Source organism: Aedes albopictus, chromosome 3, assembly GCF_035046485.1.
Source record: "Aedes albopictus strain Foshan chromosome 3, AalbF5, whole genome shotgun sequence".
NCBI classification, from domain to species: domain Eukaryota; kingdom Metazoa; phylum Arthropoda; class Insecta; order Diptera; family Culicidae; genus Aedes; species Aedes albopictus.
The window spans coordinates 283,319,882-283,333,428 of NC_085138.1; the positions used below are offsets into that span (position 1 = coordinate 283,319,882).

General features: G+C 41.3%; 1 long non-coding RNA gene across 1 annotated transcript; it reads right to left on the reverse strand.

Annotated features, from left to right (window-relative positions):
* Nucleotides 1–8,472: 8,472 nt before the first annotated feature.
* On the reverse strand, nucleotides 8,473–9,357 carry LOC134291265 (uncharacterized). The gene is made up of 2 exons (XR_009999003.1): nucleotides 8,711–9,357; nucleotides 8,473–8,646 (listed from the first exon to the last, which is right to left on the reverse strand). It is a non-coding gene; the product is annotated as an uncharacterized LOC134291265 (long non-coding RNA).
* Nucleotides 9,358–13,547: the final 4,190 nt, after the last annotated feature.

Below are 13,547 nucleotides of genomic sequence, written 5' to 3' on the forward strand. Positions count from 1 at the left end.
AGAAAGATTAATCTGGGTTCTTCTCTCATTATTGCCACAGTTTCTTTTTGAAGATTCTTGAAAGAGTTGCAGAATGATTTGATGGGGTTAAAGGCGAAATTCAGGTAAGCTTCAGGGGCATTTCCGAAGCGTTTCCAATCGTTTCTGGCTTTCTGTATTTTTTTAGGATTCTAAGTTCTTGGATTTCAGGTGGTGTCAAGCGCTTTCAGATGAGCAAGGTGGCTTTCAGAGAAGTTTCAAAACATTGCACAGGTGTTGAGGGCTCAGGAAAATTAACCCTCGAGCGAGCGCGCTGTTGTATTTTGTACAACACGTTGAAAAACTCTCGCTTTTGTGTTCAACATTAACTTTCAAGAGACCTTCATAGGGATTTAAAAGCATCTCAAGGTGTTCAAGTTGGTTCAAGAAGGTTTCAAGGGGAGTTTCCGGTTACTTGAAAGAATTTTCTGGGATTCGTAGGGGGTTTTATATGAGTATGAAAGCATATAAGGGGGCTTCAGGAGTGTTTCAGGGAACTTTTGGAGATGTTACAGAGAGGTTTCATGGCATTTCAGCCATTTCAGTAGGTTCTAGAGAACTTCAGGGAGTTTCCGGGGGTATTAAAAAAGTTTCCTGGGGATTTATAAGAAATATCTGGGGGACTTTAACCCTTATGTGGCCAGCAGGGTACCCGGGTACCTTTTTCGATTTCAAATCTGGATATTTTTATGATTATTGAGAGTAGGAAGTTGAAACTGTGCTAGATCTTAGAACTCGTGAATATATATCTATTAATGGGGTTGACCGAATTCCCAAGCGAGGAGGGCAGGGGGGGAGGTCTCTGTTTTTTTATTACGTGGAATGCCAGCAGGGTACCCGGGTACCCACAAAACTGAAATAATCATATTTCCGTCAATTTTTCACCGATTTTGAAAATTTTTGGCTCGTTCAACTCAGAAACTCATTATTAATCTAGAAAATGTGGTTGCGCCGATCTGATGAGTGTAGTTTTCGGAAAATCTGTATTTGCTGAAGCATGTCAATATACCATATTGAATCCCACGTTGTTGAGCCTAGGATACCGTATAGTGGCCATTGCCAGCCATGGCCCCGCGGGAAGCCTGATCCGAAATCGCAGCTACAAAGTCAACACGTTTTATGATCCCAGGCTGCTCAGATACTATATGCTAAAGCAATTTTAGAATGATTGATACCGATATTGCCACTAACCTACCGAAAATTCCGAACATTGTTTTGTATAAAAACATAAGCCCGGAAATCCGAGTTTCCCGGCACCCATGGTGATCGGACCGGTCTTACCAAATATTATATTGATAGATAATGAGTTTGTGAGTTGAATGGGTCAAAAACAAAATTAAAATCGGTGGAAAATTGACGGAGAAATGATCATTTCAGTTTCGTGGGTACCCGGGTACCCTGCCGGCATTCTACGGGTGTTTTTTTTTTTGCTGGCCACACTACGGTTAAAGCTTATCAATGTATTTCAAGAGTTCTCAAGGGGGGCTTTAGAAGAACTTTAAGGAGATTTCAGAGGTGTATCTAGGCATTTTAGTGGATTTTAGCTAATTTTAGGGAGTTTCGGGTAGCTTTAGGATTTTTACGGACGTTCCCGTAGGCAGCCCAATGTTTGCATCGTTTAACTTGATGTCTATTTGACTCCGAAGAGCGATTGTCAATGCGTCCCTGCAGAATATCTGATATCAGTAAAGCCCTGGCAGTATCTCTACGGCTCGACAGCAATTCCAAGCGGATCAACTGGCTGCGGCTTTCATGACTTGGTAAACGATATGGATTGTTCCAAGGCAAACGTCGAAGAGCGTACCTAAACAACCGTCGTTGAACAGACTCGATCCTTCCGACCTGGTTATCGTAAAACGGGTTCCATACAACCGAGCAGTAGTCTAGTATGGATCGAGATAGGGCACAGTACAAGGATTCAAGGCAGTAGGGTAACCTGGGGTAATACGCACCCCCGGGGCAAAACGCCCTCACGCTATTTCATTATATAAGTAAAGTTCCATTCGATGCAAGCAAACCAGACGTAAAACTGAGCTAGACAAACCCAAGAATGCAAAGAATATTCGAATGAAAACCGCTTAAAACGATGATTTTCCACATTTGGAAAGATTGTCTAATTTGTAGCGCACGCAATTTAAGCAATTGCGCGCTGATTATATGGAATCAACCTATTAACTACCATCCGCCTCCTACTTCTTCCATTTGCTGCCGTAAATAGTAAGATGGAGCCGCCTGGTATCTCATTAGAATTCAAAGCGGAAAATGCCAGAGGTCGTATTGCCCCACCTCAAGGTGCGTTTTGCCACCAACAGTTTTTCAGCACCCAAAACGTAACACTTTTTTAAATTGTTAATTTGATTTGCTAAAATTGGTATCACACGGACCAAAAGTTGGCGTCTCTCAGTCACATAAGTAAACTAACTTTCAAAACGCAAGACACCCATAAAATCATCTTAATCTTAGCTATGGGGCCACGTTTGCTTAGGGGGTGCATATTACCCCACCTTCCCCTAAACGTCCGTTAGCCCAGGGGTTCTCAAACTTTTTCAGCCTGCGACCTACTTTTGATTATTATAGAAATTGGCGACCCATCAGCACGTTTTTTTTTTTAAACATAAGCCATTTTATTATATTTAGACTGACTGTTTGTATAATACATTCATTGCTTTGATACATTTCGATAAACTTATGTTACGTAGCTTTTAATTTAACATTTTTTTATATTTTTATTTTTAAATTAACAGTGCGCTTTTCGTATTTTAGAAAAGTCAGAATAGGATTGCCCGAGTGATCAGTTTCGGTGAACTCTTTGTGTTCAGAACTTAAAATGTGCATGTGCAAGTTTCTAATACAACCAGTCTTCATTCAACACTACAGAACACCATAGAATTCAGGTATTCTATCACGCATTTTACGTACTGGTTTTACTTATCTTTTTTTTTTATTAAAATCACTTTTAATTCTGTGAAGGTTTTATTTCTGTGAAGGTCCAGATTATCGAAATTGAGAAGAATTTTACGGAAGTTCGGTAAAAATGAACAAATTGTTCGGTGGAGATTACCAAAAATTCATGGAAACCAATGTCGAAATTTGATAAATTTTTGTCGATTTTTGGAAACTGTTCTTTGTTATTCATTTTTAACTACAAATTTTGAAAGAAAGAAAAGCCCTTTTGAGTGATTTCCGCAATTATGAAATCTTTCTCAAAAAGGCGCCGACCAATGAGGTAAGATTGAAACCATTGCATGAGGGGGCCATGGACCCCAGCCGATCTAGTTTAGCTACAGCAATAAGATGGAGCAATTTGTCAAAAGCTGCAGTCGGGTCTGTGTAAATAGCGTCTGTTTGAACGCGTTTCGACATGCTCTCGATGATATGGAAGGTGAGGCACAGCATATTACAGAGGTCTTAAGAGGGTTTCAGAGAGATTTTAGGTCGTTCCAGTGAGTATCAGGAGGCTCCACGGGGTTTCCGAGGAATTCAAAGGGTTTCCGGGGGTTGTAGAAAAATTTTAGAGGGCTTCGAGGTGATTCAAAGCGTTGCAAGGATCGCCAGGGTTTCAAGGTGATTTTTCGGGTTCCAGGGATTTCAGGGGCGTTCAGAGAGATTTCGGGAGGTTTTCAGGTAGGAATCGGAGTTTTAAAAGATGTTCCCGGTGACTTCATGGGGTATTAGAGGAGCTTCAGGGCATACCAGGAAGTTTCAGAAGGTATTTTTAGCTTCCTTCAAGAGAGTTTTCCATAGTCGGTACCATGTTTAATGTCGTTTTCATTTATTCGTGGAGCGAACCTATTTTCGCTCTAGATCCGGCCTAACTTCTGTCAAAACGATCGTTTATTTGATCGAATTGGATCCGGATTCACCCTAAATCCGACCCAAACATGGCGAGGTTCGCTCACAACAGAAGTGATACTATGAATTTAGTCACAGTATATCCACCCCTATAAATTTATGTTCCCTCTAAGTTTGTGTCCTCGCTAGTATAAGCAAATAGTCGGGTCAAGCATTTTTTGTGTGTTCGTGAAAAGTTTTTCCGCGATTCTTTTAGCGATCTGTGCGGCACTACGCCACCCGGGCAGTTATTCCGCGAGTGAAAAGTAGATCCCTGTGAAGTCCCGTACCACATTTTCCTAACGATGGTGCGATGGATGCGAACTCTTTTGACGTCGATGGTTGGGTTGGTGTTCCGCCCGCCGCACTCGGTTAAGAGAAGTTGAGTTATGTGAAATATTCCCATATCAACGTATTACATTGAAATAAATGCTGCGCTATTTATAATAATAATTGCTTCTGGTGCCGGGCTCAATTTGGTTAGTTTTGGTTTTATTTTCGTGTTGAAAAGCTATCAGTGGAAGAAAAAAAGTGTTTTCATCGCTCGGCTTGGATAAGCCGTTTGGCACTACGTCACCCAAACGTCGCCTTCGAAATGAATCCTGTTGCCAACATCAAGCCACCGGACGGACGTCAGAAATATCATTTCTCAATGAAAGGGTTCACGGACGATCTAAACTTGGTGAGAACGTTTCATACTTCTTTTTAATGTGCCATTATTACATTCATTTATACAACTAAATAACTTATCAAATTTTGGAGCGTTTGGTACGGTATGTCCACGCATCCTTCCTCCCCTGTAGATTCGAGAAGTGATCCGATTTGAAACATTTAAGAACTCATGTAAATCGAATCATTTCAAAGAATCATCTTTGCGGTAAACGCTACGCAGTAGGCCTGGCCGCTTTGATGCTTGTATCATCGATATGCTGCAAGCATCAATACTGACAAGAAAAATGATCGGGTGTAATCTAACCCGATTATTTTCCAGGATGCTTTCTTGTACTGGCTGCGTATGTGTTAGATTAGATTAGATTAGATTAGCTAGTATAAGCAAATAGTCGGTTGTCTAAATTTGAAACAGCCTCTTTTGTTATCATAGATGTAGGCCGGAGTGCAACCCTTTCGAAACCGACTTTTTTAAGATTCGACAATACTTTTTTAATTTGTTGATTTAGTATCGAGTAAGTAAAAACGGGCTTGGTGGCTACAGCTTCTGATTCGTATGCAGAAGGTCATGAGTTCAATCCCTGGCCCGTCCCTCTCCTCCTATTTTGTATTTTTCTATCTACAAGGGATAGACAAAACGATTGGGACAGGCAAAATTTTCCCTTCTCAAAAAATTTTCAAATAGCTGTAACTTTTCGAAAAGTGCACCAAATATTCTCAAATTTTCACTGTAAAGAGTGTATCGAAAATTAACTATAAACGTTCAGGATGCTTTATCTCGAAGCACGTTTGGTCTTATCATTTCGGTTCTTCTATCAAATCTTCACAATACAGCCAAGTTTAGAACAGCCTGAAAAAGTTTGAAATATATTTAGCATTATTGAAAATATTGTAGAATGAAAACATCTCACAAATTAAAGTTTTGGACAAATTGTTGTTTTTAAAGATTTTTCAGCGTTTCAATAACCTGTAGCGAATAAAACTTGTACGGAGAAAAATCCAAAAAATATTATAAGTTGATCAATCAGTTGTGTATCGGTGGACAAAATTTGGAAACGATCGCACTATTCTGCACGAAGTTATAAATATTCTACAAAAAGGTATAATTATCCGCTAGTTAAATTTGATCTGTTATATCTCTGGATTCAATCTACCGAATGCAATGAAATTTTGACCATTTATGACTTATACAATGAGCTTTGGAAAACTTTTGACTTGACCTAAAATTCTTAACACGGACGAAAATTATAACGATTCGAATATTTTTCTAATAAAACACAAAATTTTCTTAAATTTCAACATCGTTTCAAAATTCAAAATGCTCATTATAGTTCATTTAAATTCCCTCTAATTGTCTTGAATACAGATGTGTTTTGGAAGAAAGTAACAACATATCCGGCAATTTATTGAAAAAGTAATGGGGTGCATATTAGAACTAGACCAATTGACTGAATGATCATAAAATTAAAGAAATCGCTATAACTTTTTCTCTTGTTAATAATTTCAAGTTGAGTCAAACGTTTTTCAGAGCTCATTATATAAGTCATAAATGGACAAAATTTCATTGCATTTGGATCATTGAATCCAAAGATATAACAGCTCAAAGTTGGCTATCGCATTGTTTTACCTTTTTTTTCTAAAATGCTTATAACTTCGTGCACAGAGTAGCCCGATGTTTTCGAAATTTTGTCCACTGGTACACAACTAGTTGATCAACTTACAATGAAAATTTTAAAATATTTGATGCAGTTTTCGAAAAGTTACAGCTAATTGGACATTTTTTGAAAAGTGAAAATTTTGCCTGTCCCGATCATTTTGTCTATCCCCTGTATCTATGTGGAAAAATGCAAAACATACTTTTTCTTTTCAGAGATGCCTCCAAGGATCCCACTAGGAATACTTGCTGAGATTGCTCCCGGAATGTATGCTGAGATTTATGCAGTAGATTTCCTGCTGGAATTGATGCCGGGATTCTTCCAGGGATTTCTCCAAAATGGCAACTAGGGATTTCGCCATAGTTTTTTTTTTCAGAGTTTTCACCATGAATTTCTATTGAGTTTCCTCCAAGAATTCCTATTGGAACCCTTTCAGGAATTCTTGTTGCGATTCCTCCAGTATTTTTTTCTGTTGTTTCTACAGAAATTCTTCCGAGACTTCTTCCAAGAATGCTTCCGTCGATTTCAATAAGAATCCCTTCAAATATTTCACTAAGCGATTTTTTCTGGCATTCATACTGTTATACTCTCAGGATATCCCCTGTGATACTCCTGCTAGGTTTCCTCCAGAAATTCTTGCTGGTATTCCATAAATTTGTACATGAGCTCCCCTAGGAATATATCCAGAAATATCTGTAAGTATTTTTTCAAAGATTCCTTATAAAATTATTCCTTGGATTAATTTAGAAATTTATATAGGGATTCTTTCTGGAGCTCCTCTTAGACAGACTCATTCAGAAACTCTGGCAGGAAGACCTCCAGAAATTCAGCCGAGGATTCATCCAGGGATTTCTCCAGGGGTCTCTCTAGGGATTTCTAATGACATTTATGCATGAGTTAGTTATTTCTCCGGTAATTACTCCTTAAATCACTCGAACAATTAATCTAGTAATTTATCTGAAGATTTCTTCAGGATTCTCCTATAGATTTAACTACATGCCATCTTCTATGGATTTGCCGGAGATTGCTCTTGGGATTTATCTAAGGTTTTCTCTCAGTAATATTGCTTAAGGAATTCCTCTAGTGATTTCCTGCAAAGACTTACTAGAAGTTGTTGCTGGGAATCCTCCTCGAATTTCTATGTATTGATTCCTCTAGAAATTTCTCTGGTACAGCGGCACCCCTCACTCGCTACTGTTATATTTGTCGGCTCAGAACCATTTTTATGTCTCGATGTTGTCTGCGCAAAATGCTTCCAGGGGCTAAAGAAGCCGATCCTCACTAAAACTATACTTATACATCGAGTGGACAGCTGAAAGCTCAATCACATACTGAACAGGTAAGTACACCCCTTTTAGATGACACATCACATCGTTGCGTTGTGGATGTTGCTGCTTCCTACCAAACAAATCACCAAGCGTCCTCCATTCTCTGCAGAAATGATTTCCCAAGGAAATCTCAAACCGTCTCAGCAGATCCCCATTCATCCACCTAATATGGTTTTGGTGCGAACGGACGATAGTCTTCAGCGGCCGTGCATTTGATAGACGTGGTCGGTGGGACTTTCGTCCGTTTGTAACCGCCCGTTGCGTCGAGGGATTCAACCTGCTGCTGTAACAAAATGCGGATTGACTACGGAGAAAAAAAAACGCTCTGCCCGTAGGTTGTGGTGCACTCGATCCGGTCGGTGGTCAGTCAGTGGCCAGAAAGTGATTTAGTGCCGCTAGGTGTCAAAGCATTGACCCGCGGAGGTACGTCAATGCAGTGAAATGTGGTGATAAATTTAATGAGCTGATTATGTAAATGAATTCCCCAGCATTTCGGAACGGGGGTCGCGTCCCCCCGGGGGACCGATTTATGCGGAACGGAGCAGAAAATACATATTCTATGTTGTCAATTCTGTGGTCAACGAGAGATAATTAATCTAACGATTTATTGAGGTTTTTATAAGCCGTGGCCAAACAAATTAGTTGGAAGGATTAGTTACTACATGGGGACGGGGTGTTTTGCAGGGACGTGACCTGGGGGGAAAACAGTGTAAACATCATTGTGTATTAAACTAGTGCGGTGGCAGCCGAAGAAGTGCGATCCATATGCAGGTAAATGTAGTGTGAAAATTTATTAGGTGAAAATTTCGTGTTGCGGCTTAGAATCGGGAACATGCATTAAAAATGTGGATTGTGGAAATGCTGGTATGCTTGAAATTGACCGTGGATCCGACAAAGCCAAGCATTGGAAGTGGGCAGAATATGTAGAATCAATGGAGGAAATAAGAAGCACCCATACAGTTTACTACACCTTTACAAGTTTTTTTTGAAATTCATTATTCACTATCGTACGTCACTTCATATCAACTACATAGTTCTACTTAGTTTTTATTGTTTTCTTTTTCGTTTTCACGGATTTGCTGAAGCCCCAAAACAGTTGGTATCACTTTATCGACAGCATGGACCACATTTTTTCCAACTTTTTCCTGCAACGTAAATCATTCGTTAAGCTTACGGGAACGATACTTAGGTAACAAATAAACAACTTACAATCTTTTTGCCCAGCTTCTTCAGCTTCCCGGCCTCGGTTTGGGCAGTCAAAAGCAAAGCGGCGAAAATGACGAAGATAAACAGCTTCTTGAAGTTCATTTTGACGGTATATATGGGATTCTAAGTTGCTGTGATCACTTGGTCCTGTAATGCACTAAATGTATTTGATATGTACCACTGCATCGAGCCAAGCATTTTATACGAAAGATGGAAATAATACAAATCTTTGTCCTGTGCTATTGCGTGTTATCTCCAAGATATCAACTATCGGCGGGGATTGTTTCTCAACAGGCAGACAAAGTTCTGGTAATGACCGCTTATCACTTCCGGTTGTTAATTGTAAGACAAATCAAAATAAGTTATGTACTTCAGATATAATTATCCATGCTTATCAAGCTGACTGAATGATTTCATTTAATCGCAATCGATTGGGTTCTTGATGTACTATTTCATTGTCAGTTATATGACTTTTTACGAATGTATTTTCTACTTATAAGCCAGTGTCATTGCCACAAATGATTACCTGAAACAGCGTTGCTTACTGACAGACTGCTCACAAAGGAAATGCATAAATTGTAAATGCAGCACAGCATGGTTTTACAAATATGAGAGTCTCGGTGTCACAATGTAGTGGGTCCTCTTTCTACTAATCTTTAGCGATTACAAATTAAAAAATAACAATCTCGAAGAATTTGAACCAACGACAAATAATGTAGCGAGAAAAAATAACTTGATACTTCTAAAAATCGCTCATCATAAAAGTTCAGAATTTGAATTGAAGCGTGAGATGATGATGATCAGGAAAATATACAAAATGAAGAAAATTATTGAAGTAGGGTGCGAGATTAGTAGCGAAAATCAATTTTGAGGGTAACAAACCGGTGTTCTTGCTACACGCCCTGCCCACCATATCCTTTCGGCTTTGGCCACCTAGTGAATGCTGGGTTCGCCGTAAAGTGCAGCAAGCTCGTGGTACGTTACGTTCATCTCCGCCACACACCATTCTTCTACACACCGCCGAAGATCGTCCTTAGCAAGCGTCGCTTGCAGTTCATCCTCGAGCATGGCCTGCATGCATCGTGTCCGCAAAGATCCAGCGGTTTTATTAGCGTTATGTCTTGCGTTATGTACATGGTGCATTTGGTGCACGGGTGAATCTTTTTAGACCGCAGCTTCTTCTGGCACCCATAGTAGGCACGATTTCCACTGACGATACGCTTTCGTATTTCAAGGCTAGCATTGCTGTCAGCCGTCAGTAAGGATCCAAGGTAGACGAATTCCTCCACCACCACGAAGGTATCCCTGTCTATCGTCACATTACTACCTAGATGGACCTGGTCAGTTCCGGCTGCCAACACGTACTTTGTACTGGACGCATTCACTAACAGTGCAACCGCGTATATGACATCCCTATTCCCACCCAATAGGATTGTTTACAGCCAACATCAATTGAGTTCCCCCATTGACAATGTATTTGGGTTCCCTAAACATTGGTACAAGATGCGGGAATCGAAATCGTGACGTCATCGCACCCTGGTGAGTGCAACCTTTGCTGCTTCGCGTTTCAGGCGGGTGTACGTACACTTCTGCCACCGTTCCAAATGTTATGACGATGATTCTTCATTACACCAACAAAGCTAGCCATGATAATGTTTGACACTTCTCAGGTCATTTTGACAGACCACACACTTGCACGAAAAGGACAGGTCATGTATTCTACTTTATCGATCTTGTTGCTGTCCTTTTTATGCTCATTGTCAGTCATTTTGAGGTTAGGTTCGTTGGTGTAATATTGCTAATTTAGAGAAATTTTTCCACTTTACGGAAGATTGAAAAGCTACCGCAGCTGTCAGACTGATGATTTTCACCACAGTATCATCAATCAGTCCAAGGATACCTTGGATGGAGCCTTGGATAGGACGCCGATGATCATTGTTTGTTGTTGCTTTTCAGAACTTTTCACTTTACAAGCATGCTTTGATTTGACCAAACTTTTCAATGATACGATCATTTTCATGGCTGCGGTAGGACTTTGACAGCTGCGGTAGAACTCGGCAGCTACCGCAGAGTGGAAAATTTTCTAAAAATCCGCAATAAAGAATGTCCATGTCATCCGCAAAACACACAAATTGGTTGGATTTTGTGGAAATCGTTCTCCGGCTCGTCACATTACACCTTCCAGAGCGATGTTGAAGAGTAGGCATGAGAGTTCGTAACCTTGTCGCAGTTTCCGGCAAGATTGGAATGAACTGGATAGTTCACCCGAAACCCTTACACAGTTTAGCACACTATCCATCGTAATCAGCCAAGTCAGCATCCCAGGAAAGCCGTTTTCGTCCATGATTTGAAGTCGATGAACAGGTGATGCGTTGGGACCTTGTATTCACGGCATTTCTGGAGGATTTGCCGTACGGTAAAGATCTGGTCCGTTGTCGACCGGCCGTCGATGAAGCCGGCTTGATAACTTCCCACGAACTCATTTGTTTTAGGTGACAGACGACGGAAGATGATCTGGGATAGCACTTTGTAGGCAGCATTCAAAATAGTGATCGCCCTGAAGTTCTCACATTCCAAATGGTCGCCTTTCTTGTGAATAGGGCAGATTACCCCTTCCTTCCACTCCTCCGGTAGCTGTTCGGTTTCCCAGATCCTGACTATCAGCCGACGCAGACAGGTGGTCAACTTTTCTGGGCCCACCTTGATGAGTTCAGCTGCGATACCATCCTTACCAGCTGCTTTGTTGGTTTTGAGCTGGTGAATGGCATCCTTAACTTCCCTCAGCGTGGGAGTTGGTTCATTTCCGTCCTCCGCTGCACTGGCGTCGTCGTTTCCTCCGTTGCCGTGGGCTCCCGTGCCTACGTTCTCCACGCCGTTCAGGTGCTGATCGAAGTGCTGCTTCCACCTTTCGATCACCTCACGTCAGTCCGTCAAGAGGCCTCCGTCTTTATCCCTGCATATTTCGGCTCGCGGCACGAAGCCGTTGCGGGATACGTTGAGCTTCTGATAGAACTTCCGTGTTTCTTGGGAACGGCACAGCAGTTCCATTTCTTCTCACTCCGCTTCTTCCAGGCGGCGCTTTTTCTCCCGAAAGAGGCGGGTCTGCTGTTTCCGCTTCTGTTTATAACGTTCCACGTTCTGTCGAGTCCCTTGCTGCAGCACTACCGCCCTCGCTGCATTCTTCTCCTCCAAAACCGTTCTGCACTCTTCGTCGAACCATTCGTTCCGGCGATTCCGTTCCACGTACCCGATGGTGCTCTTGGCTGCGTCGTTGATGGCTGCTTTCACTGTAATCCAGCAGTCCTCTAGAGGGGCCTCGTCGAGCACGTCCTCGTCTGGCAACTCGGCCTCGAGATTCTGCGCGTATGCTGAGGCGACATCCGGTTGCTTCAGTCGCTCTAGGTTGTACCGTGGCGGTCGCCGGTATCGTGCATTGTTGATGACGGAGAGTTTTGGGCGCAGTTTGACCATCACCAGATAGTGGTCGGAGTCGATGTTGGCGCCACGATAGGTCCTGACGTCGATAATGTCGGAGAAGTGCCGTCCGTCAATCAGAACGTGGTCGATTTGAGATTCCGTCTGCTGTGGTGATCTCCAGGTGTAACGATAAGGGAGGCTGTGTTGGAAAAAGGTGCTACGTATGGCCATATTTTTGGAGGCGGCGAAATCAATGAGTCGTAGGCCGTTTTCGTTCGTCTGCTGGTGGGCGCTGAACTTACCAATCGTCGGTCTGAATTCCTCCTCCTGGCCTACCTGAGCGTTCAAATCACCTATGATGATCTTGACGTCGTGGCTTGGGCAGCGATCGTACTCGCGTTCGAGCTGCGCGTAAAATGCGTCCTTGTCATCATCAGTACTTCCGGAGTGTGGGCTGTGCACGTTTATTATGCGGAAGTTGAAGAATCGGCCTTTGATCCTCAACCTGCACATTCTTTCGTCGATCGGCCACCAACCGATCACGCGCCTCTGCATATCACCCATCACGATGAAAGCTGTTCCCAGCTCGCGTGTGTTGCCGCAGCTCTGGTAGATGGTATGATTACCTCTAAACGTTCGCACCATGGATCCTGTCAAACACACCTCCTGCAGCGCACACTGGGGCAGAACTGAAAATACATGGAAAAAACCTCTAGCTCGTCGAGATGTCGAGATACTCATTTGGTGTCTTCAGAGAAAATATTTCTATGAACATGGTCGATATTCTGAGCGGTAGTCAATTTTTCTTACGTTATTCGCATAAAAGTCCTATAAGTCATTTTGGCCAAATTGCATTTTAGCTATATGGTTTCTTCGGCAAAGTTGTTGGGCTATTTATGCTGAAAAAGTTTGCTGAAGACGTCAAATTTCCAAAGCCTACTATTCTTGAGATATTGACCGATTTATAAAATACCTACCTAAAATCGATTTTTTCATTAAAATACATTTTTAAACAAATTTAATGTCCGTTTTCGAGTTATAATAATGAAAAATACTAAAATAAAACATATATCGAGGAAATTAGTTGGAAAAAATAAAATATGCCTTGATTTTATATAGAAAGTTCCCGAAAATCATGCAAAATGTATATAGGACGTTCTTGCAGTCGGGCAAGTTCGGGCAAGTTTTTTCATCGGCAATCACCTAAAAAATACATTAGCTATCATGTAAAAAAATTTCACAGACATGATATTTAATGATTTTTTCTAAATTGAGTTCAAAGTTTACTGTTTTGGGTAAATTAGTACAAAATTTTTGTTCATAAAATACTACATTTTAAGGTGTCAAGTGAACCATAAAAAGTATAGATACAATCTAGTCATAGATTTAGTTGTTTCTAATCTCCAAACAAATTGTAAAACAC